Here is a 24,041-nt window from a genome sequence, read left to right on the forward strand (position 1 = left end):
TAGGCTATGTGACGTACATACAGAGTGCAGTATTGTAGCTGCCATTACAATCTTCTTGTACTGTAAACTCGATAACGAGACTTATGATAAAACTATTATGTTTTATTTGTTTCACTTATATCTCTCTCGTGTTCAGTTATTTAATTTAATGTCTGTGCGTTCATTATTATCGCTGAGGAGTTGATTTCCTTCCATAACTAAAAAACGTTTTCTTTCTCTCCTTCAACATGGAGTTGTCTTTGTTCTCTCTTCTTTCTCTCTTTATCTCTTTGTCTCAGTCAACCTGACTCTCTATCTTCCCCCGAAGCTTAGAACATACACCGTTCACCATTTGGTGAACTTAATTATCATCATATTCCGTGTGGAGACCCATGTAGTGAAGTTGGTTATTATTATACACCGTGTGGTGAGTACCCATGTGGTGGTGAACTTGGTCATCATCATACACCGTGTGGTGAGCACCCATGTGGTGGTGAACTTGGTCATCATCATACACCGTGTAGTGACCTTCCATGTAGTGAACTTGGTCATCATCATAGACCCTGTGGTGAGCCTCAATGCGGTAGTGAACTTCTTTTTTTATTACGGAGAAGAGCCAACCCAAGCACAGGTCATCGACCCACAACGGGGCCTAGGGGGCGGAAAAGTATGAGTAAAAAAACAAAAATAGAAAGGAAAAAGATTATATTATCTACTGTTCTCCCACACACTCTCCCTTTCTCCCGCACTCCCTTTCTCTTTATCCCACGCGTCCTTTCTCTCGTACACCACGAAGACACCGGAAAACCAGCTTTGTGAAGTGAGACAGATAGTATGAGTATGGAAATACAGAAAAAGGCAGAGCATTACACAGTTTGGCTGTGTGAGGAAAGAAGGATTACTATAACGGGTTATTCTAGTGTGACCGATATCCACGGAGAAACGGTGGACACCGCGGCAAGACGAGTGTTACGAGCCCACGACTTTTCCAGCGGTACACAGGATGCCAAATCCACCGAACATTGCCCGTTAAAGTACCGGTAAAAGAGAGAGAGAGTGAAGCAACATTGCGGCGAAGAGAGAGGGGAGAAAGATTATCAACTAAAGGAGGAGCGTTAATAAGACGAAATGCCTTTGATTCCACCCTATCTAACAGTTGGGCAGAGGAAGAGCCACCCCAGATATGAGAGCAACACTCCAAGTTAGGACGAATGAATCCCTTATATACTTGAAGCAACTGCTCAGGAGTGAAGGAGCTACGGAATCTGTACAGGATTCCCAGATTTTGGGAGGCAGCTTTAGCAATGTTGAGGATGTGTGGCTTCCATGACATATTAGAGGAAATGGTAAGGCCTAGCATATCTATTTAGAATTTGGCATAATGATTGAGTCCCGAAATGTGATTGGTGGGAGATCATCTAATTTGGAAAGTGTAATTGGTAAATACTGAGTTTTATTACTATTGAACTTTACCAAGTTTCTACCTCCCTATTCGGATATGTTGCACAGATCCGCATTGATAGATGTAATGATATCAGTTCTAGAAACAGATCTAGTTTTAGAATTAGGGGGAAGGGGAAAATGTGAAGAAGAGTGAAGAGTAGAATCATCAGCGTAAGAATGGATAGAATTAGTCGTAGTGTGAAGTAACTCATTGATAAAAAGAAGGAAGAGAGTAGGTGAAAGAACAGAACTCTGTGGGACACCACTATTGGTAGAGAAAGGGCGAAAGATCGATCCCTCGACAACTGCCATGGATCGGTTCTCAAGGAAACTAGAAATTAGAGGACAAATGGGGTAGAGAGACCATAAGAGGGAAGATTAGAAAGGAAAGACTTGTGTCAAACCCTGTCAAATGCTTTAGAGATGTCGAGGGCCACGACGAAAGTTTCCCCATAATCCCTAAGAGAGGATGACTGAAGATGGGTGTAGTAGGGGAGCAGATTACCAGTAGATCTCGCCTGGCGAAAGCCATACTGGTGATCCGACAAAAGAGAATGACGTTCAAGGTGACAGGGAAAATTAGAGTTAAAGATAGAGGTAGTTTCGAAAATCTTGGATAGGGATGAAGTTATGGCAATGGGGCGATAGTTAGAGAGGTTGGAATGATCACACTTCTTCGGGGTTGGGCTGAACCGAGGCATGCTTCCAAGAAGAAGGAAAAGTTCGGGTTTTGATGCAAAGACGAAAGAGGCAGAGAGGGCAGAACTCAGCACACTCCCTCAGAACACGAGGGGGTATTCCGTCCGATCCATGCGCCTGGATGACACACCAGCAACCCTACGAGTATAGATTATAGGAAAATGCAGAAGTTCAGTAAGAGGAATAGAGTTTGAATCGTCTAAGATGGAGTTAGAGGAAAGTTGGCTATAGAGCTATCAGGTCGGAAGAGAGGAGGAAAAGAGGGAGTGCAGTAGCTATTACAAATGTTTTTGTTTAAGGACCAGAAGGATTTACTAGAAGAAGAGTTAGTCAGGACAGCGGACTTTCTTTTGATAAAATTCCGCTTGACCCTTTCTAAGAATAGCCTTACAACGATTCCTAGAAGTAATGAAAGAGGAGTGGGGAATAGGAGGAGATAGTTTCATAATTTGATATGCCCTATCTCTCTCCCTACATGCAAGAGAACAGGAACGATCAAACCATGATTGTAAAGTGAAAGTTTTTTGTAGAAAATGGGATAAATGCAATCATACCACCCTGTATAAAACCAGCATTGCTGTCAGCACATACCAAGGCGTCCCGAGTGGAAAAGCAACATTCATCCCAAGGAAAGTCGGAGAAGAATTCTAACAAAGATTGCCAGTTTGCCCTACGATAATGCCATAGTTGGAGTTTAGAGGAGGTGGGGGATGTGGTCGTGCCCAGTTTGATTTAATAAAAATAAGATTGTAATCAGAAGACCATAAGGGGGCAGAAATTGAGAATGAACAGAGTGAGGGGTTAGAGGTAAAACAAAGATCAAGAATGTTAGTAAGTTGATCGTGTCGATCAGGAACGCATGTAGGGTGTTTTTAATTATTTGTTCCAGATCATTAAGTACGGAAAAAGAGAGTGCCTCAGCTCCACCTGGGTCAGCCCTTGCAGAGCCAAGCCACTCTCTGTGATGAACACTGAAATCCCCGAGGTAGAGGATCTCGGTGTTGGGGTGTGTGGATAGCAACGACTCATGGTCAAGAAGTGAGATAGTCAAAGAGTTCTAAATAGTTGGTAGAGTTGGGAGAACAGTATAGGAAACAAAGGTAAATATTCATTGTTGGTAGAGATATTTTGAGCCCTCAAGTGACTTTGTAAATGTTTAAATTGATGTCGAGGTTTGGCTATGGTGTGAGCGGGTTGGTGAAGACGTGTGTATGAAGCAGCGGTACTGAGCTCAGTGGAGGAGGCAGGATTAAGTTGGGTAGGATAGTTCATCCAGAGGTGTGGTATACATTTACCAATAAGGAAGAGAAACAGAAAGATAGATACACACATACACAGACATACATATAAACAGCAGACACATAAACAGGGAATGGGGGAGAAAATGAGAGAAAAGGGGAAAGTTTCAAAGAGACATAGACAAACATTCCCTCTAACCTTCTTTTTGACTGTCTAACTTCATATATCTATCTCCCTTTAACGTTCTCTCTTTCTCTCTTATGATAAATCTCTCCAATTAAATATATCTGTGGCTCTCGCTAACCCTTTCACTGCCTCTCCGTCAAACATTTCTTGTCTCTATCTAATATTTTCTGTTTCTTTCTGAATATTTATCGTTTCTTTTTGGCTCTGTCTAAGTTTCTCTGTCTTTCTCTCTATTTCTCTCTTGCAAAATTTCCCTTTGTAATTCTCTCTCTCTCTCTCTATATATATATATATATATATATATATATATATATATATATATATATATATATATATATATATATACTCTTTTCTTTTCGTGTTTCTATTAGTTGTTTCTCTCTCTCTCTCTCTATATATATATATATATATATATATATATATATATATATATATATATATATATATATATATATATATATGTATATATATATGCAAATATTTATATATGTAAATAAATCACTGTAGGTGCGCGTGATCCAAGTACTGTATATGCTGATAACCAGTTTGTACTCACCCCTGAAGATATATATATATATATATGTCAGTGGTGCCATGTGATGGTCTTAAACCACACTGAGATTCTGGGAGGAAGTTTTCCGCCCGAGGAAGAAGTCTGTTTAGGAGGACTCGGGCAATGATTTTGCCAGCTACAGCCAGAAATGAGACCCTGCAGTAGTTGCCACAGTCTAACCGGTCTCCAATGCTCTTATAAATATTGACGATGGAGGCGTCTTTAAAATCTTAGGGGATTTCCTCCTTCTCCCTTATACTCTCCAGGAGGGAGTGGAGACGGCTGGTAAGCAGAGGTCCTCCTGCTTTATTCACCTCGCTGGGTTTCCATCAGGCCCTGAGGCGTTGTTAATTTTCATCTGTTTGAGGGCAGTACCAAGCTCATCCAGAGATGGAGGATAGCTGAGGTGGGTTAGCTTTGAATGTTGAGGGACGTGCTGGGTAGTCAGGATATCCACATCGGTGTTTCGATTGAGCAGCTAATGGTAGTGCTCTTTCCATTGCTGAGGGATGCTTTTTTCGTCTTTAAGTAGGGAGTTACTGTCGGATGAGCGGAGGGAGGCTGCGCCATGAGCGATTGGCCCATAAAATGTTTTAGTGGAATTGAAAAAATCACACATCTTGTGTTGATCTACAGGTTTTTGTGTTTCACATGCTTTATTTTTCAATCGTTCTTTCTTTAGAGTACGATGTTCGCTCTGGGCCGCCGTTTTCTTCTTGTGGTATCAGCTTTGATCCGAGACTGAGGGTTGTTCTTCCAGTCAGTTAAAACAGCACATTTATCATTGACGAGTATGTTGATTTCCAGGTCATTTTCATCACACAAGTCCTGATGTTTTCTATTGATCTGGCCGAATGCCTCTATGCTGGTTTTTGTCATAACAGTGTCGAGAATACCCCATTCTGCACTGGCATTTGGGTTCTTTGTTGCTGGGTTGATTATCACTCCATGATCGAGCTGCTCTCTGAAAGCATGTGCATTGTGCAACCTCTGGATCCTCCAGATGCTTAGTGTTAAAACCTCTTTTTTGGAGACTTGCTGAATTCGTCGTTTTGGGGCTACATGAAGTGAGAGTTTGGCTCTGACAAGCCGATGATCAGTGTCATAGTGATCTGAGCCATGCATGGCTGGGATGATGAGTACATCTTGTTACGAGTTGGAGATTTAGAAACTGGTTTAGAATATAGTTATAAGTCTACCCAGATCCCAACAGGCAACAACAATAGAAAACTAAACAAACCAAGACAATCGGACTATAAAATGGTAGACAAAGGATGCGAGTTTTTGTTGTGTATAATAAAGTACCATAAATTCCTTAACAAAATATCCAGCTTTCTATAATTTACCCTTAACCATTCTTAACTTAAACATACGCAACATTGGCTTAACAGTATATACATATCTATACAACATACAACAATCTGAAGCAAGTGGAAGTGGGAGGTAATATAGGGTTACAAATACTCAAGTGCGGTGCTGAAGTGTCTGACGAGTAGGGCTGAGTATTGAAGAAGATGGTAGGTAGTCACTGTGCCGTAGGTTTCCAGGATAGGTGATCCAAGTGTGGTCACTTCCCAGAGTGAACTGAACTCTCCTCGATCCGGAGCTGATGAGGAAGAGTTGGAGGAGGTGACACAACAACCAGGATATAGAGAAAGGAAACCCAGAGTGGTGACTAAGACTAGTCATACTCGGGTTTCGTCCCTAGATGGCGTTGCTCGGTAGTGCTGGGTAGTTAGATCATGACACAATAGATGGCGTGGTTCGTAATAATCTCGACAATGTCTTTTTTCTGACAATGATGTAGTCAATGAGATGCCACTGTTTTGAAAGGGGGTGTTGCCACAAACCCTTGAACTTGTCAGCCTGCTTAAAAAAGGTATTGTGGATAGTAAGTTGGTGTTCAGTATACTTGCTGAGTAGGAGTTGGCCATTAGAATTACACTTGCTTACTCAGTTTCTTCCTATGGTTCCCTGCCATTTGTCAGTATCTCCCCAACTCTGGCATTGAAGTCGCCTCGGAGCACAACCTTTTCTTCTCTGGGGATAGAGGTTAGCACTCTGTCAAGGTTGGCCTACTTAATGTCATCCTCTGCAGCCAGTGTCGGGGCTTATGCACTGATGAAGAAGGCGTGACGTGAGTAATTCAGTGTGATTCGGAGCATCATGAGGCTGTCATTGATCCTAAGAGGCATTTCAGTAGGATAGATTAATGAATGGCAAAGGCAGCTCCATAAATGCGGTTTCTCTCTACAGCAGGTTTACCCTTCCAGAAGAAGGTATAGCCAGACCCCCGTTCTCTGAGTCGACCCTCGTCTGGAGACCAGGACTCACAAATGGTTGCTATGTCGATGTTATGCATAGACAGCTTTTTTGTTACAAGGGCGATCCTTCTTTCAGGACACTCGTTTGTGCCGGTATCCAGAAAGGTCCTGACATTCCATGCAGCGACCATAAGAGGTTGTAGAGTTTGTTTTTGCTTTGATCTATGATTATGCTTGTGTTTTCGACCACAGAAGGATGATATTACTGGGTGCGGTTGCCCAGTAATGTTTTGGTTCTTTAGGCAGGCTATGTTTAGGGCACCTTTTCTAGCCCCCTCCCCATGTGGGGTGAGCAGAGTGGCTTGAAAGGGCTGCTCAGTCGCACAGAGTTAGCCGGATTGCATTGCTGCTTAGTTCTTAGAGCATAAACGACCATCTTATCTATGCCGCCCATGTGCAGAGTTGTGACTAGAGGCTCACGGCAGTCATATCTGCCTGTCCCCATCGCCATTCGCCCGTCGCCCATAAGACCTTTGGGGATATAAGGGTATTAGTGATGATGAGAAGTATGATGAACTAGATGATGGGTGCGTGTGAGTTCATTTATGTGGTGAGACAAGAGCGCAGGCTGCAGCCACACATCTTGGCTCTCTCTTTTCCTAATAAAGTGGTGCAAGAAGGGGGAGTTGCAATGGACGGACTGCCGATAGCCCAGTTTGTTGGGTTTTGCCTTAGTAGCCTGTCCATCTTGCATTGCCTTCATCTGCTGGTGTACTCTTTAGGTTCCCATGTTGGTCACCTCTTCCGCCTATACCGCCATTGGGGTGTTACTGGAGCTCTGTGAGCATATCTGCCTGTTGCGGGGCTCCACCACAGATTTTTCGTTTGGGGTTTACTCCCGTTGCCCTGTACTTACCAAAGTTAATCCGCAAGGCAGCGTGGCAGTGGTTGGCAGGAGCCACAGCGTGTGCATATGCCAGTGAGCCTATGCGCTGTTCCTCTGGGGTCCCCTGCTACTCCGAGATCCTCTTCTTGTCTAACCTGGGCCCACGTATCATCCAGTTACCGTGTGTTGCCACAAGGAGGCACAGCAGGAGTCTTGATGGTAAAGAGGTTGTGTACTGGCAGGGGAAGGCTTAAGAAAGCTGCTTCACTGTTCTTCACGAGGGCTAGTCAGCGGTGGTAGTTGAAAGCAACAGGAAGCAAGCAGTGCTTGCACCATAACACTAATAATAATGTTGCCACACCCGAAGTATTACCCCACCCTGGATGTGCACACACCCTACTCAGAAACAGACCAATACATGAGTATACGCTCATGATTAGGGTCACAGGGTGTCATACATAATTAGAGACAGTACATGTGTACAGTATGTGGTCACGTTTAGGGTGTCATACATATTAAGAGACAGCACATGTGTACAGTATGTGGTCACGTTTTGGGTGTCATACATAATAAGACACAGTACACGTGTACAGTATGTGGTCACGTTTAGGGTGTCATACATATTAAGAGACAGCACATGTGTACAGTATGTGGTCACGTTTTGGGTGTCATACATAATAAGACAGTACACGTGTACAGTATGTGGTCACGTTTTGGGTGTCATACATAATAAGACACAGTACACGTGTACAGTATGTGGTCACGTTTAGGGTGTCATACATATTAAGACACAGTACACGTGTACAGTATGTGGTCACGTTTAGGGTGTCATACATATTAAGACACAGTACACGTGTACAGTATGTGGTCACGTTTAGGGTGTCATTATAAGGGCGCGTATGTCTTACCTTTTTTTTTTACTTTAATATTTGTTGTTTATTATTTTTTCCATAGTTTTTTTTATAGTTAGCTCATTTCAAGTTACTTCAAAACCTCTGACCTGTGGTTGCGTGGCTCGAGGGTTATGACACATGGGTACATTGTAATCCTGGTATCAAGCAATAGGAAGGAATGACGGCGAAATACTGCAGGTAAATAATTCTCCTATCATACAATAAAATGGTTTATTAAAATTATAAAATTCTTTATTAAAATTAATTTAGATTTTATGAATAATTCCAGCAACACTCAACTACAGGTGTCAACTCCCTCGTTTAACTTATTTTGTACTGTTGAACTTAGGCACAATTTCCACTTACACCATAACTGGGTGTACATGTACTATCGTGCACAAAAGTCGTGTCCACTACCCAGCCACAGTGAGGTTTAGAATAGCCTTGAGAATGTCATGAAGATGATTAATATTATTAAGCATGGTGAGACATGTGTAACGGGTAAATAAAAGCACTACAACGACCATATCTCTGCCGTTCATGGCTACGACGGTGAGACTGATGGGCACACCAGTAAGTAATTCTCCGTGACTATCAGTAATGGTAGTCAAGGAGAATACACCAGTTGTTACAAAGGTTGGCGCCACCCACACCAGGGGAAGGAGATGATATTGAACAGTGAAACATGCCGAGGTCTTCATTCCTACCATCGTCGTCACCAACAGGTAAGTCACATTAATTTGTCAGCATAGCCCATGTCGTCCTTATACTATTGCAGGGTGTCCCATGAGTGACAGCAGATATTTGTAGAGGCGAAAGAATATGTGATATTGAGTTGAAAATCTTCTATACACATAAGCATTTTTCGGTTTACTTTAGGCGTGAGGTGGGTTGTAAAAATTACGCAGGGCAAAAATTTTGCTATGTTATATTTTATTTTTCTTACCGATTGCAGCCATACTGTGTGCTGTTATAATCCTTATTGGTGGATTATTTAAGGCCTATTAATAGCGTGAAAACCAGTTTGAAGATAGTGTAATGTTCCATAACTTGCATTAAACAACATCATACGTTCACGAGTTCCAACTTCGCGCCTAGCCTCCCCCCCGCCTCTACCCACCCAACTATTAAACCTCATAATAAGAGCATCGTGGGTTACCACACCTAAACACACTCCCCCTCCACCATCCCGCCACTCCTCCCTCCCCCACCTCTTCCCTCCATCCCTCCCCCAAGACTAACATCAATCGAACATTCCTTCCCATCACATTACCTTCCCCTGCATTCCCCAACCCCCCTCCCCCTATTCTACCCATGGCGACGAATTGGACTACTGTAATGAACACTCACAGAACCGACGACATGGCTCCTCCTCCCCCTTGTATTTAGAGTTACCGGTAGTGTTGTGATAGCACCGAGTATGAACTTATTTAAGACCAGACTTGACCATCACTGGCGTAAGTTTAGATACATTCTGGAACCAGTGAATATTCTTTGTAAAAAAATAAATTTTAAATGAATTATTTATAGGAGATAAGTATGTCATAGCTGAAAATTGTCAAAGAAATATGTAAAGCAGTGGAAAACCATATATTTTGATTATCGGCGAGGCTAACTACCTATAAACAATTAATATTTGACGATTGGCAAAAGTCCTGGGAAAATGAACCAACAAGTCATAAGCTAAAAATGATCAAATCATCAGTTTATCCTTGGTCACCATCAAAACAATCCTCTCGACATCACGAAACTATTCTGAATCGTCTAAGAATTGGGCATACGCGATTGACGCATGGCCAACTCATGTCTTCCCCTAATGGAGCCCCACCTATATGCTCCAACTGCCGAACACAAATAACAGTCCAACATATTCTCATTGAATGCCCTATTTATAATCGGTATCGAACAATGTGCTTCACTAACCCTACAATGTAAGATATTTTAGCAGAGACCCCAAAATTTTCCCTAAGTTCAGTTTTGACCTTTTTGAAATACTGTAATCTCCTCCAAACAATATAACACTAAATTATAGAAACACAAATATATGTTAACTAATCCCTCTGGCCAGCCCTAGGAGAGACTCAAATTGGTGTCAGTGGTCTGGTTAAACTAAATCTTGATGATGATGATTATCGGCGAATGTTCACTCTACAGTCGCAGGGGTGGTGGTGGAGGTGGGGTGGGGGGGGATCCACTTGCAGTTCACTATGAATACATGAAATAGGAAGGGTTTCTTGGGCAGTTGATCCTAAAAGATTTACCAAAACGTTATGTCAGAGTAATAATACTTAACCTAGGTGTTACTAATACCATTAATTTACTCTAGTATATAAAAGCCTGCATCAGTTACCACAACATAATATTACTCTGCCATTTCAGATATGCCTGCAGGACGAGCAAATTCGTCGGCAGTGATTGCTGAGCGAGGCCAAATCATCGGGATGTGGAGAGCCAGGGCAACTGTGCCGAACATTGCTCTCGAAGTGGGGAGGAGCACCAAGACGATTAGGAGGTGGATCCGCCGGTGGGAGGAAGAGGGCTCAGTGGAGACGAAACCTCGAAGCGGGAGGCCACGAGTAACGTCGGCAAGGATGGACGCCATGATCGTGGCAGCTGCAACCGCATATCCAATGCGAACATCAGTGGAGCATACAAGAAATCTGGGCCTCAACTGCCATCACATGACGACGAGACGCCGACTTCATGAAGCCGGGATCGACTGCCATATTCCAGCTCACAAAGGGTGGCTAACACCTACTCACAAGGAGTGTCGACTCGGCTTTGCATTGGAACACCTTCCACATAGAGAAGAATACTGGAGAACCATTATATTTACCTATGAAACGGTGTTCAGGTCAGTGGGAGCCGAAGCAAGGCAGTGCTGGCGGCCCCCCAACACGCTACCATGAGAAACACATTCAACATCGCGGAGTGAGTGGTAGGGTGTCAGTGTCATTCTGGGGGTGGATGTGGGCACATGGGCCAGGTGAACTGGTCAAGATCAATGGCCGTTTCACTGGTGAGCAGTATGTAGACATCCTGGAGCAAGTGCTAATTCCTACAGTCCGGGCTATGGCAGTTCCAGCCCCCCACACTATCAGGCTGGTTCATGACAACAGTCCCATTCATACCAGCAACATAGTGAAGGACTACCTCCAGGATCACCCTGAAATTGAGGTCATCGACTGGCCAACACTAGGATGTGATATTAATCCGATTGAACATATTTGGGCCATGATGAAACGTGATTGGGATATTGGGGAGCAGCGAACCTGTGCAGCAATAGAGGCCAAAGCTTACGACGTGTGGGAGAGTATACGTCGACGACCAGGGGTGTGCCTGAAGCTGGTCGACTCCATCCCTAATAGCCTTGATGAAGTCCTGAATGCAATGGGTGGCTGGACCAAATACTAAGATGTGTGTATTGGTGTATTGTTTGGTTTTAGTATTGTTTGTAAATACAATCAATATATATTAACTCACCTACAGTGTTATCTTAAATCCATGTCCTTAATGATGTCTTAAACTATATCGCATGAAAATTCATAACAAAGTAACTTAACAGCCACAAATTATGTATTGTGTGGTATACAATGATCTGTATGACACGTCGTGGACTGTGTTGTCTTATAACACAATATAATTATATAGTTACAATTGCTACCATCATTGAAATGCTCATGATGTTCAGCACACAATATTAACGGTAACTGAGTACACTCCAAAATATATTAAGCTTGCATATTGTGGTGAGGTGTTCAAACACTGGAACTTGGAAAAATTGGAACAGTCACCTAGATTAAGTCTGAATACAATACTGATAACTTTTTCACTCCACTCTTTTTAGCATAAGTATATAATTACATAATATTGCATATTATCACAAATATTTATTAAGCAAAGGATGGGTGGAATATAAATAAATATTACCATAATCTCTTTGTCGGAATAACAACAAAATTGTGACATGGTCGCTGAGTAAAACTAGTTGACCAAGGCCCTTCGCCCTGATCCTTGCATATTTCACTTTTACCCTTTAATATATTCCATTCTTTAAAGTATCATTGTGACCTGAGTGGCAATAAGCACCCAGGGCACTGCATCTGTTCCATGAATTCGTAACCATAAAGAACAACTATAAGACAAAACGTAGTTAAAAAGGCAGCTTGAAATTATGGTGGTATAAATAATAAATAAACCTGCCTCTCATCCAGCTCCCACCTCCTCTATCCCCCCCCTCCACACACACTACAGTGGGCGACATCTGTTGGCCGACCATAGCATTTCCCCCAGCTGTTTGGAAACTTCAGACTCAAGGCTATTCGAAACCTCACTGTGGCTGGGTAGTGGACACGACTTTTGTGCCCGATAGTAGAAGAACACACAAACTCTTACTCAGCACCTTTGAGCACCATTATTACCTGTGGCAATGACGCAAGTTACAGCCAGCCTTACTACTCAAACCATCAGAAATGGTAGCTTTTCTCCACCACGTGGTACCTTGGCCCCCACTCAGACAATTCAGGTGGATACCTACAGGTGTATTCTGATGAATAACACAGCCACCAAGTAGCCCTACTGAGTAATGGACTCATCCATAACAATGATGGGGGCTGGTAGTTGTTTGCTCGGCCTGTGATCGACAAGCTGGGCAGTGACCATTGAGGTGAAGGCTGACCAGTTCTCTGGGCCCTATAGGTGGTGGGGAGTTCCTGATGCTCGGGTTCACGAAGTTACTGAGTTTAGTGGCCTTCATCCATCTCCCAAACTAGTGGAGGGCGTCCCCAAGCTAAAGACTCGTGGCCTAGACTCCTACAGGAACCTGTGGGTGGAGGAGTTCGGGCGCTGACTCACGTGGTTGACATGAACATCAACGTTTCAAAAGGACGTTAAGGGCGTAAAAATACTTCACTTAAAACACATCAGTTACGTTACTGTATCAATTGCATATTCAAACTATTAACCAAGTCAAAATCACTTATAGTGGCGAGTTATAATACAGAGAAGTGGACATACCTTTGGGTGGATGGAGTTCGGGCACTGACTAACGTTTGAAAACACCCGCCGCGCTCCTCTCTCTCGCTAAGTTCGAATGCCACTCACTCAACTATTTCAATGTACTACATTTCTGTATACTTTGACGTTTGAAACTGAGACTACGAACTCATTTCCATTTCATAATATTCCCTTTTCAATCTATGCTCTGACTGAGCTATCGAATTAAATTGATTTCAAGGTTCAGGATGGCAGTCCCGGTGGGTGGAGCCTAAGACAAGTAACATCCTATTACATTTTCAAAGAAAGCTGGTCGGATGGTTCCCTTCAGGTTGATTAATTAATTTCATAATTAATATCCTTACAACAATTTCACTATGAACATCACGTTCTCTGATATTGATAGGTGAAAAAGAGGTTACTAGTCTTGGCCAACAATCACTGGCATTTCTAACCGACGTCAATTATACTTTACTCTCACTGCCGACTTTACCCTAACCTATATTAACAATCATGCTAATAGTAAATACAATTGAAGCTTTCAACATCAGTCACAACGGATCTTGAATGCTTCATCTGCAATCAGATATCTCTAAGTTGACGCAAAGCAAGGATGTTCTCTTACCAATTCAAATTTACTTTATAGGGAAGTTGGATTCCGGAAGTCTGAGAAAATGGCCGGCACCTTAAGCCAGAGAATACGCGTTTCTTCCTTGGGATAACTCACCAGTTTTGCGGGCGTGGAGCATAATATGAATCATCAGGTTTCAAATAGACCAGCAGTCATTGTGACCATGACATCATACATAATAAGAGACAGTACATGTGTACAGTATGTGGTCACGTTTAGGGTGTCATACATACAGTGGTGGGCACGGTTCCGTTAATCCGCTAACCGCTAATCTTCTCGTTAGTGGATTAACGTTTTCGCTAACTTTGGAAACCATTAGCGGACGAATTAGCTTCCGCTAAATTTAGTTCCGCTGACTTTAAGTCCGCTAACAAAATTTATACATGTTTGTTCCTGTCTGTTGTAAGTGTGTGATGCAGCGACGCGTGTCTCCAACAGCCAGTCAGGCACGCTTGGCTGACTGCGTGTTAGTAAGTGTAAACGTGACAAGACATGATTTGTCGACGCCACGCTGCAGCAGCTGAGCAGCATTGTGTAATTCCGCAGTTCTGAGTTCAGTTCACTTACGACGTTGTCACGTTACAGACAGTCTAAGTAGTCTTACAGTGTCAGCGACAGCAGCGTACGTTATCGCTTATTGTTATGGAAGGTGAAGACGTTTTTGTTCCGCCTGACGATGCTGGGCCAGGTGGGCCTGTTGACAGTGTTGAGGAGCCTGCAGTGGCTGTGAGTGAGGCCGCTGAGGCAGAGGCCGCTCAGGCTGAGGGCCAGGCCCAGGAGTCTCAGAGCCCGTGGCCCCACCTGGATGAATACTTTGTCCTTAAGTCAAGGGATAAGAGAAGGCGATGGAGAAGGCCCAGCCACTGCAGTCGGAGTGAATGGAATTTTTCAATAATTAAAGTTTAATACTTTTTTTTACAGTAAATAAAGACTGTCAGTGTATGTTGAGAGAATCATAGAATGTAATTGTAAACTAATGTATAATTTCATTTATCATTTATTTGTTAATTTAATTAGGATTTTTTGTGTCAATATATTTGGTTATGCTAAGTACTGCATAAGTTCATAACCAGGATATCATCCAAGGTGTGCGCCAAACAAAATTTTCTAAAAACTTACTTTTCATTAAAGTTTAGAGTTTTCTGTTTATTTACATGACTAAGACCATCAATAAGTTATATAATAATGCACTGGTATAATGTATGTGGTTGGTATTTCATATTTACATGAATAATGAATAAGACCGATAGGTTGTATGAGAATGCAAATTAATCATTTGTGAAATTGTGTACAGTGTACACCTTGATAAGTTGATCATCATCTGATCTTGGCATGATGCTATTTGCTACTTATGCTATACAGTACTATAGTTTTTGGATTCGTTTAATACTTTCTGTCTTTTCGTACAGTAAATAAAGATTATAAAGTGTATGTTGAAACTTGAATGTAAACTAATGTTTAATTTCATTTGTTCATCTAATTATTTGTGTACACCTTGATCATCATCTGATCTTGGCATGCTATACCTTTTTGGAAAGCTCTATGTCTAAGCTACAAGACAACATATGAAAATTTCAGCTCTCTAGGTCTATTTTTAAGGGTTTTAGAAAAAAAAAAATTAACCGAAGCTAAATTCATACAATAAAAGTTAGCGGTTAACGTCAGCTTCCGCTAATTTTTTTAGCTGTTTAGCGGTTTAGCGTTAGTGAAGATAACTTTTTAGTTAGCAGATTAGCGGTTAGCGAAGCTAACTTTTCGTTTAGCTGTGCCCACCACTGCATACATAATAAGAAACAGTACATCTCTGTACTTACATGAATTATCGATAGTGTCAAGTGACTGTTGTATGAAGGGGTGTATTAGTTATAGTACCGTATATTGGTAGCTCAATTACATCTTATCACTGTTATAAGGGCGGGAATTTTCTTCTTCTCCCTTATATTCTTATTTCATACTTCTCTCTCTGTCTTAGTTCCTTCATTTGTTCTATCTAAAATTCCTTTTCATGGGTACTTCATAACCTCAGACCTTTGGTAGCATGGCGAGGTAACGTTAGGGCACATGGGTACTGTAATTCTGGTATCAAGTCATTAGACAAAATAACTGTGGATACTGAGGGAAAAGATACCCCTAATATACTCTAAGGGATATACGTTGTGATACAATATTCTTAAGATTTTGACTTTAATAAAATAAGGACATAAATATCCCGAGACCAACAAAAGTTACACCATAATTACAGTACATATAGCACAGCAAAAACACCATATCCATATAGTAACATAGCACCCATACATATTAGCACATGACTAGCACCATAACCATAGCTCCAATAAATGGTAACATACAGTAATGGAAACACCATATCCGTTAACATCAATACATGACAACAACAGTAACACTATAACTGTAGCACCATCACATAATGGGAACACCACAACACATGGTAACAATACATTATGTCCACAATAATATTAAATTACAACATATATACCAAACACCGTAGTTAAGCATTAACAGAATAATAACACTATTTCTTGACACGCAAAATCATGCCCCCATTGGGTTCAAACAGTGTGCAACCACCCTGCTCTCACGCACATTCGCCTTTTCTACATCGAGAAATGGCATATTAAGTATAAATTTGTACCCTTAAATTTAAAAAAAAAACATACATTACGGAAAACTCCTCCGTATATGACGTCACATCCGTTGTGTGACGTGTCCATCCGTTTAACAGACGAATTTCAGTCAAACGGCAGCACTGCCAGCCATACGATCACACCCCGCACTATGACTCGGTTCGAGCTACCCAGGAGCAACACTTGCTTCATATGCAGCGAACAAACCAACACTGAACAGTACTGTACCAACAATCATTGAACTGGAATATAAACCCCTTACTGTACATGTACAGTTGTACACTATAGTATTTACTGCATGTACAGTATACTAAGTCCTGTTTCATTCGTGTATGTGTGAATGTCTATGCTTGTAAATTCGCATTTGTATGTATTTGTACGTTGCTGCTTGTATATACGCGTGTGTGTTTGTATTCTTTCGCCTGTGTACACATGTGTGTGTGTGTGTGTATTGCATTCATGCTTTTTCCTGTATAAACACGTGTGTATATGTATTCAAGTCTCTATATATATTTGAATGTAAAAAATCACATATATAAACACAACCAAAAAGTATGTAAAGGTCCTAGCAAAATTTTTTTTCCTAATACAACATATGGTGGGGTCATATAAGTGTATGTCATGTCAGTGTCTTGTTAGTTTGTGTCATGTTAACGTGTGTTATGCCAGTATGAATCATGGCAGTGTGTGTCATATTAGTGTGTATCATATTAGTATCCGTCATGTCAGTGTGTCCAATGTTAGAATATATTATGTTCATATGTCACCCAAAGGCCTATTCAAGAATTACCGCCCCATATCAGTCCTCCCAGCATTGAATAAAGTACTGGAAAAGCTAGCATGTAATAGACTAAATTTCTTCTGCAATGCCAATAACATCTTTACAGACTCCCAGTTTGGAATTAGAGCTAGAAGGTCGACTGAAAGTGCTCTGCTATCCTTTACTAATGACATCCTAAATTCCTTTGATGACAGTCAGTTGACCATCGGTATATTCTTGGACCTCTCTAAAGCCTTCGATACTGTCGACCATACCATCCTCCTTTCACTCTTGAACATTACGGCGTGAGGGGCCTGTCCCACAAATGCTATAATAACCACCAATCTGAGTCCTCGCCAATCTTGTATGGAGTCCCCCAAGTTTCCATTCTCGTTCCTGTACTGTTTTTGTTGTACATAAACGACATAGTCCACGCCAGCTCACTCATAAAATACAACTTATTTGCAAACGACAGTAATCTCTATGCCAGTAACTCAGACCTCCATTCCTTGATGAGAACTGTGAACACTGAATTAACTAAAGTCGGGACCTGGGTAATGCATAATAAACTGACCTTAAACCTCGAGAAAACCCACTACACAATCTTTCACAGAAGGAAAAACTTACCCCAGACTTGGACCCCCTGTACTTTGGTAATATAGTCCTCAAACGCGAACAAAATACTAAATTCCTCGGAGTTATTGTTGATGAGAAACTTAACTGGAGAAACCACATACAATCCATTCACAGTAAAGTCAATAAACGGTGCGGTATCATGTATCACACTCGACAGTCACTCACTCTCACAGCAATGAAAGAAATCTATCATGATCTTGTTTACCAACACCTGATACACTGTCACACACTATGGGGGGCCTCTGGCTCTTCAAAAACACAATCTCTGGGTATTGCACAAAATAGAGTTGTACGGACAATGACCTACTTGAAAAAAACAGATCACACAAACGAAAAATTTGTTACATTGAAAATTTTAAAATTCGAAGATATTAACACCTACTGCTGTGCCCTTTGTTTACAAATCTATCAATCACTTGCTTGACAATAAATATTTCCAGGTCCGGAATAATGAAAGATACAACTTAAGGCACCCAGAACTACTAAGACCACCCTCCATGCACTCCTCTCAGTCCCAGACCTCCATAAAATATCATGGTGTGAAGGTGTGGAACAACTTACCCCCACCCATCCGAGCAAAGACTATGCTCCCTTCCTTTAAATCAACTCTTAAAAAATATCTATTGTCTAAGTCAGGGGTGGGCAATTATTTTTGATGGAGGGCCACTTCATGAATGGTGGCACACTTCGCGGGCCACACACTTAATGTGTATTGCTGCTATGTCCACCCAACTTCCAAAATTTTCCTTTCTGTAATTAATAAGAATTTTTTTTCTGATTGCCAAATGCAGTGGCTGGCCACAGAAATAAATTGGCAGGCCAAATGTGGCCCGCTGGCCGTACTTTGCCCACCCCTGGTCTAAGTATTAATATTTCTTGTAACACCTACTATATTTACAGTACCTGCTTTTATTGTACCATCAAAACCGTTTTATCGGAAATTATCATGTAAATAAATAAGTAATTACTATTGCAATAAACATAATTGGCAACTAGACATAATCCTGGCAGCTCTGTCCTCTTGTTCAACCTTATTACTGTACAACCCATGTTGTATTGCTCCCCATTATACTTATGTTTTTCAATTCCTCTGTAATATATATATATATATATATATATATATATATATATATATATATATATATATATATATATATATATATATATATATATATATATATATATATATATATATATGTTAGCGGGAGAGAGAAGGGGAGAAAAGAAGATGGGAATGCTTTATTTAGGATGCTGAAGGGGTGAGATGCAGTTTCTTAGAACAATTTTTTAGGGGGGTCGTATGCATGTTTTTCTCAGCACATGAGGACAGTGCTGTCTTTTTTTAGGGGGGTCGATTGTAATATTCAGAAATTTCAGTGTAATTTCAAACGCCGCGCCATTGGCGATACTGAGTTTTCAAGGTCATCTGAGGGAAGAGAGCGCTCCCCGCACATAGTGGGAGGTTGTGGAACTAGGCCTAAATGATATTAAATGTAATTTGCCGAATTAATAATGATGCGATTCATGAAGTTAAGGGACTATTATTGAATTTGGAATTATTATAGATCGTTTATCAGTCTGAATAATGTTACGGGTGTCCCAAGGAGTTATTAGTTAGGCGGAAAATATGTCACGTAGGCCTAAGCTAACGCCTTGAGAGGGCGCGACGCTGGCTGGTCCTCAGTCACGTGGAGGCATTCGGTCCAGCAAGACGTCCCTGCGCGTCCGTCACAGAAATAGTCACGTGGCCTAGTCACCTGTGTTGCGCTATTGCAGTATAACAAGTAAGTCTCATTCGATCTCAGACAGGGTTTAGATAGGGCAGTGATGAAGTTAACAAGAGCTAACAGTGAGTTCATTTCAGGGTTTCCGTCAGAACCCACTTGACTGCGAGAAATTGACTGCAAGAGTAATGACTGCGAGAGAGATTGACTGCCGTTTGAGACTGCCGTTGATGATTGAGGATTGGCGATTGTCGCCGTTGGACCGATCAGTGTAGGCCTGTCACTGTTTAGTGGGGTATCAAAGGATCTCTTGAGTGAATCTACCCGTCTCAGTGCCCAGCTGACGACGGGACGATCGTTGGGGTCATCAGCTCTCCTCTACCTCGGCTCACAATACCACATATCTCAAGCAGCTTAGTGAAACCCTCTTGCTAATGGGAAGCTAAAGCTTCTCTCAACTGTACAAGGTCTGATTGGCTCACTCCCTTCCGCTTCATGGATGTACTGGGGGTAAAGTGAAGCCAGCTGAGTGATACAGGGGCACACACTGGGGCCAAGAGTCAGTGGAGTGTAGAGGTACACTTTTCAAGGTGGAGAAAGGCTGATTTGGGCCTTAAACTACGGGTGCCTGTTGGTTGTGCCTTAAACGACTACGGAGTGCAGGTGGAATCTGTGTGTGTGTTAGGTTAGGAAGCATGGTTCACCGGTATTGGTGGACTCAGTAACTTCTTAATAATAGTGACAATATTTTTGTGTGTAGTTAATACTATTTTTTCAGTTACTAATGTATGCTGTGTGCATTTAATATTTCCTTATAATTTCAATCTCAGGTATAACCCTTGTTCCCCAGAGTAGTGTTTATGTTAGGTTAGGAGGTGTGTATCTGTTAGGGTTATATAATTTTGCTGAGTGCCCTGAAGGCCTACTCAGGGTGGAGTTAATAAGTTCTATTTTTTTATACCATTTTCTCAGTGCTGGATATAATTTTGTTGAGTGCTCCTAAGGCCTATTCATTGTAGAGTTATTGATTTCCTATTTTTTTTATAAAATCTTCTCAGTGATTGATATCACTGGTCAACATAAAAAAAATTCTCATGGTTCTGGATCAAAACAGTCTGATTCTAGTGTAATTGTATGTGCTGAACTCAATTATGACATTCGTATAGCTGTATCAGGCCCAGTTTTCCAGAACCAGCATATCTATATATTTAGTGTACCATGCTATTTATACAGTAATTTATATGCTCATTGGCTCCACTTATGCAATTATTTTGTCCTGATTTGTGCTTTTTTGTTTGTTTCAGTTTGCTGATTCATGATATTGCATATCTACACCTGCATGATTTGTAATTACTCTGAAATTAACAAAACATGGAACGTCGCAAGTGTGTGAACGGTGCTGACAGTTTTTGCTACATATGTGGTGCCTTCACTCCTGGTAGCCTCAAGAAACCAATCACAAAAGCTGTTCGACTGAACTACAAAAGTTACTTCAAATGTCATTTGGGTGACCAAGACAAGAAATGGGCACCTCATGTAGCCTGTAAGTCTTGTGTTAACCACCTGAGCGAGTGGATGTGTGGTAAACGAAGTTCAGGAATGCCGTTTGCTGTACCAATGATATGGCGTGAACCTAAAGACCACAGTAGTGACTGCTACTTCTGTCTCACAAATATTAAGGGAATAAAAATCAAGACACGAGGCAAGGTACAGTACCCCAATATTGCTTCTGCAATCCGACCAGTACTGCACAGTGCTGAACTTCCAGTCCCAAATCCACCGACTGAACAAGAATTGAGTGATTCCGATTCTACCTCTACCTCAATGGAAAACGACTACCAGGATGACTCTGAAAATACCAGGCCTAAACTATTTACTCAAGAAGCGCTTCATGATCTCATCAGGGACCTAAACTTGTCAAAAGAAAAGGCTGAAGTTTTGGGATCCAGACTAAAGCAGCGTAACCTGCTAGAAGATGTAGTGCATATCACTACAGCGCGTTACCGACATAGACAGCTGTCTGCATTTTTCAAGATGGCAAACAACCTTTGTTATTGCGAGGACGCAGTATCTCTCATGCAACAACTCTGCAAGTCTGAAATATACAAGACAGAGGATTGGAGGCTGTTTATAGACTCAGGAAAAGACTCTCTGAAAGTTGTTCTTTTACACAATGGCAATCGGCTTCCATCTGTCCCAATAGCACACGCAACAAAAATGACTGAGAGCTATGAAACAATGAAAATTCTGTTGGCCGCTATAGAGTATGAGAAACACCAGTGGAAGATATGTGGCGATCTCAAAGTCATCAGTTTACTACTGGGCCTTCAGAGTGGCTACACAAAGCACATGTGCTTTTTGTGCTTGTGGAACAGCAGAGCTGATGCAGAGCACTATGTGAGAAAGGATTGGCCGACAAGACCAAGAGATGCGCCTGGAAGGTTTAACTGTGCTCACAATCCGCTTGTAGATCCAGAAAAGATATTTTTGCCTCCACTGCATCTAAAGCTCGGTTTGGCTAAAAATTTCATCAAAGCTATGGATCAATTCGGTGCTGGGACTCTATACTTATCTCAGAAACTAGGTGGTGTGGTTTCCGAAGCCAAGTTGAAAGCAGGTGTCTTGAATGGACCACAAATTCGTATACTAGTTAATGATAGCGAATTCACCAAAACATTGAACCCACTGGAGAAAAAAGCATGGGAATCATTTGTCAATGTGTCAAAGAATTTTCTTGGAAACTATCGTGCTGACAACTACAAAGAAATTGTAACAACCATGCTTCAGAATTATCATGCATTGGGAGCAAGGATGTCCTTGAAATTGCATTTTTTCCACTCTCAAATTGAATTTTTCCCAGGTAACCTTGGAGACGTTAGTGATGAACACGGCGAAAGATTTCATCAAGATATCGCCATAATGGAGAGCAGATATCAGGGACAATTGAGTCCTAACATGATGGGCAACTATTGCTGGACACTGCAACGAGAAGAGAGCAAGCTGTACAAGAGAAAGAGTAAAGTTCAGAAGCACTTTTAGAACTTCATATTTTGTCATTATAAAGGATTTGAACTTATGTTTTTTGGTAAAAATTTTTATGAGTTAATCTGTGATAGGTTTAAAATTGTATCTTGCATGACGCGATAATGTTACTATATTTATTATTTTTTTATTCTTTAAGAAAGTAGGTCTGATGGTAGAATGAAACATCCAATTAATATTCATTAATATGAAATTAGTCATGAAAGCACAGTCACATGAGATAATCTCATCTTTTGCATGACACGTGATGGAATATTAAATATTTGTAGCTATTGATTTTTTTATAAAACCTGGTCTGATAGAACAAAACAAATATCAGATTCGAATTCAGCAATATGAAATTAGTTGTGTGAGCATGATCTCATATGTGAACTATTTTGGCTGTTGACCAGTGTATTATTTTGTTGAAAGCCCTTAAGGCCTGTTTCATGGGTGCAAGCAACATTTCGTAATACTTTAAATTCATTGTTGTCTAATGAGGCATTGTCTGAATTTCTAATATTTCAATATCATGTATAAACTTTATTCCCCAGAGTAGTGTCTTAAGTTCAGGTTAAGAGGTGCGCATATTGGTGTACCATTATTTGATTGTGTCTGTAGTGTTGGAGGGAATATAAGTGTCTAAATTTTACAGTGTGTCTCATTCATCCCAGTCACAGACGCTATCCTTCCACGGGTCACGGACAATTCATTTTGTTTAGTAAATTTAAGTGTTCTTGTGCTGGTTCGGGATTTCTCTCAAAGGGGCGCTTCCACTGCAATTACCATCTAATAATCTTTAATAAACCCCAAGTCTAATGAGAAATTAAAGTCCAGTAATTCCGACCGGTTACAAATATATATATATATATATATATATATATATATATATATATATATATATATATATATATATATATATATATATATATATATATAGACTACTTTACCGATCTGTAGTGATGATGGATGGTGTTATATGTAGTGATGATGGATGATTTTATATGTAGTGATGATGGGTGGTGTTATATGTAGTGATGATCAGTGATTTTGGCATTGGAAAAGGATGAAAATCATGATGTGGTGACACAGTTTCAGCAAGGCCGTTATATATGCAGCAATGAAGCCCTATGGAGAATTTTTAATTTTCACATACAAGAACGATGTCCAACAGTAGTTCATCTGGCTGTTCACCTGGAAAATGGACAAAGAATATACTTCACAGAAGAGTCTAAAATCAAATGGCAAATCTTGCTGATACGACCCTCACTGCATTTTTCAAGGTTTCATAGGAAGATGAGTTTGCTCAAATACTCCTGTATGTTGACATACCCAAGTTTTACCTATGACAGAGAAGAGCTCATGGATCCGAAGTTGAAGGATATCCAGGAATAAAGTCAGGCAATGCTTTTGGGACGTGTCTACATGGTTCACCTCAACAACTTTGAATGCTATTGTTTGAGACAACTTTTGCACCACATCCTTGGCCC

The sequence above is a fragment of the Homarus americanus genome, unplaced genomic scaffold (genome assembly GCF_018991925.1).
Source record: "Homarus americanus isolate GMGI-L3 unplaced genomic scaffold, GMGI_Hamer_2.0 scaffold51859, whole genome shotgun sequence".
Classification (NCBI taxonomy): domain Eukaryota; kingdom Metazoa; phylum Arthropoda; class Malacostraca; order Decapoda; family Nephropidae; genus Homarus; species Homarus americanus.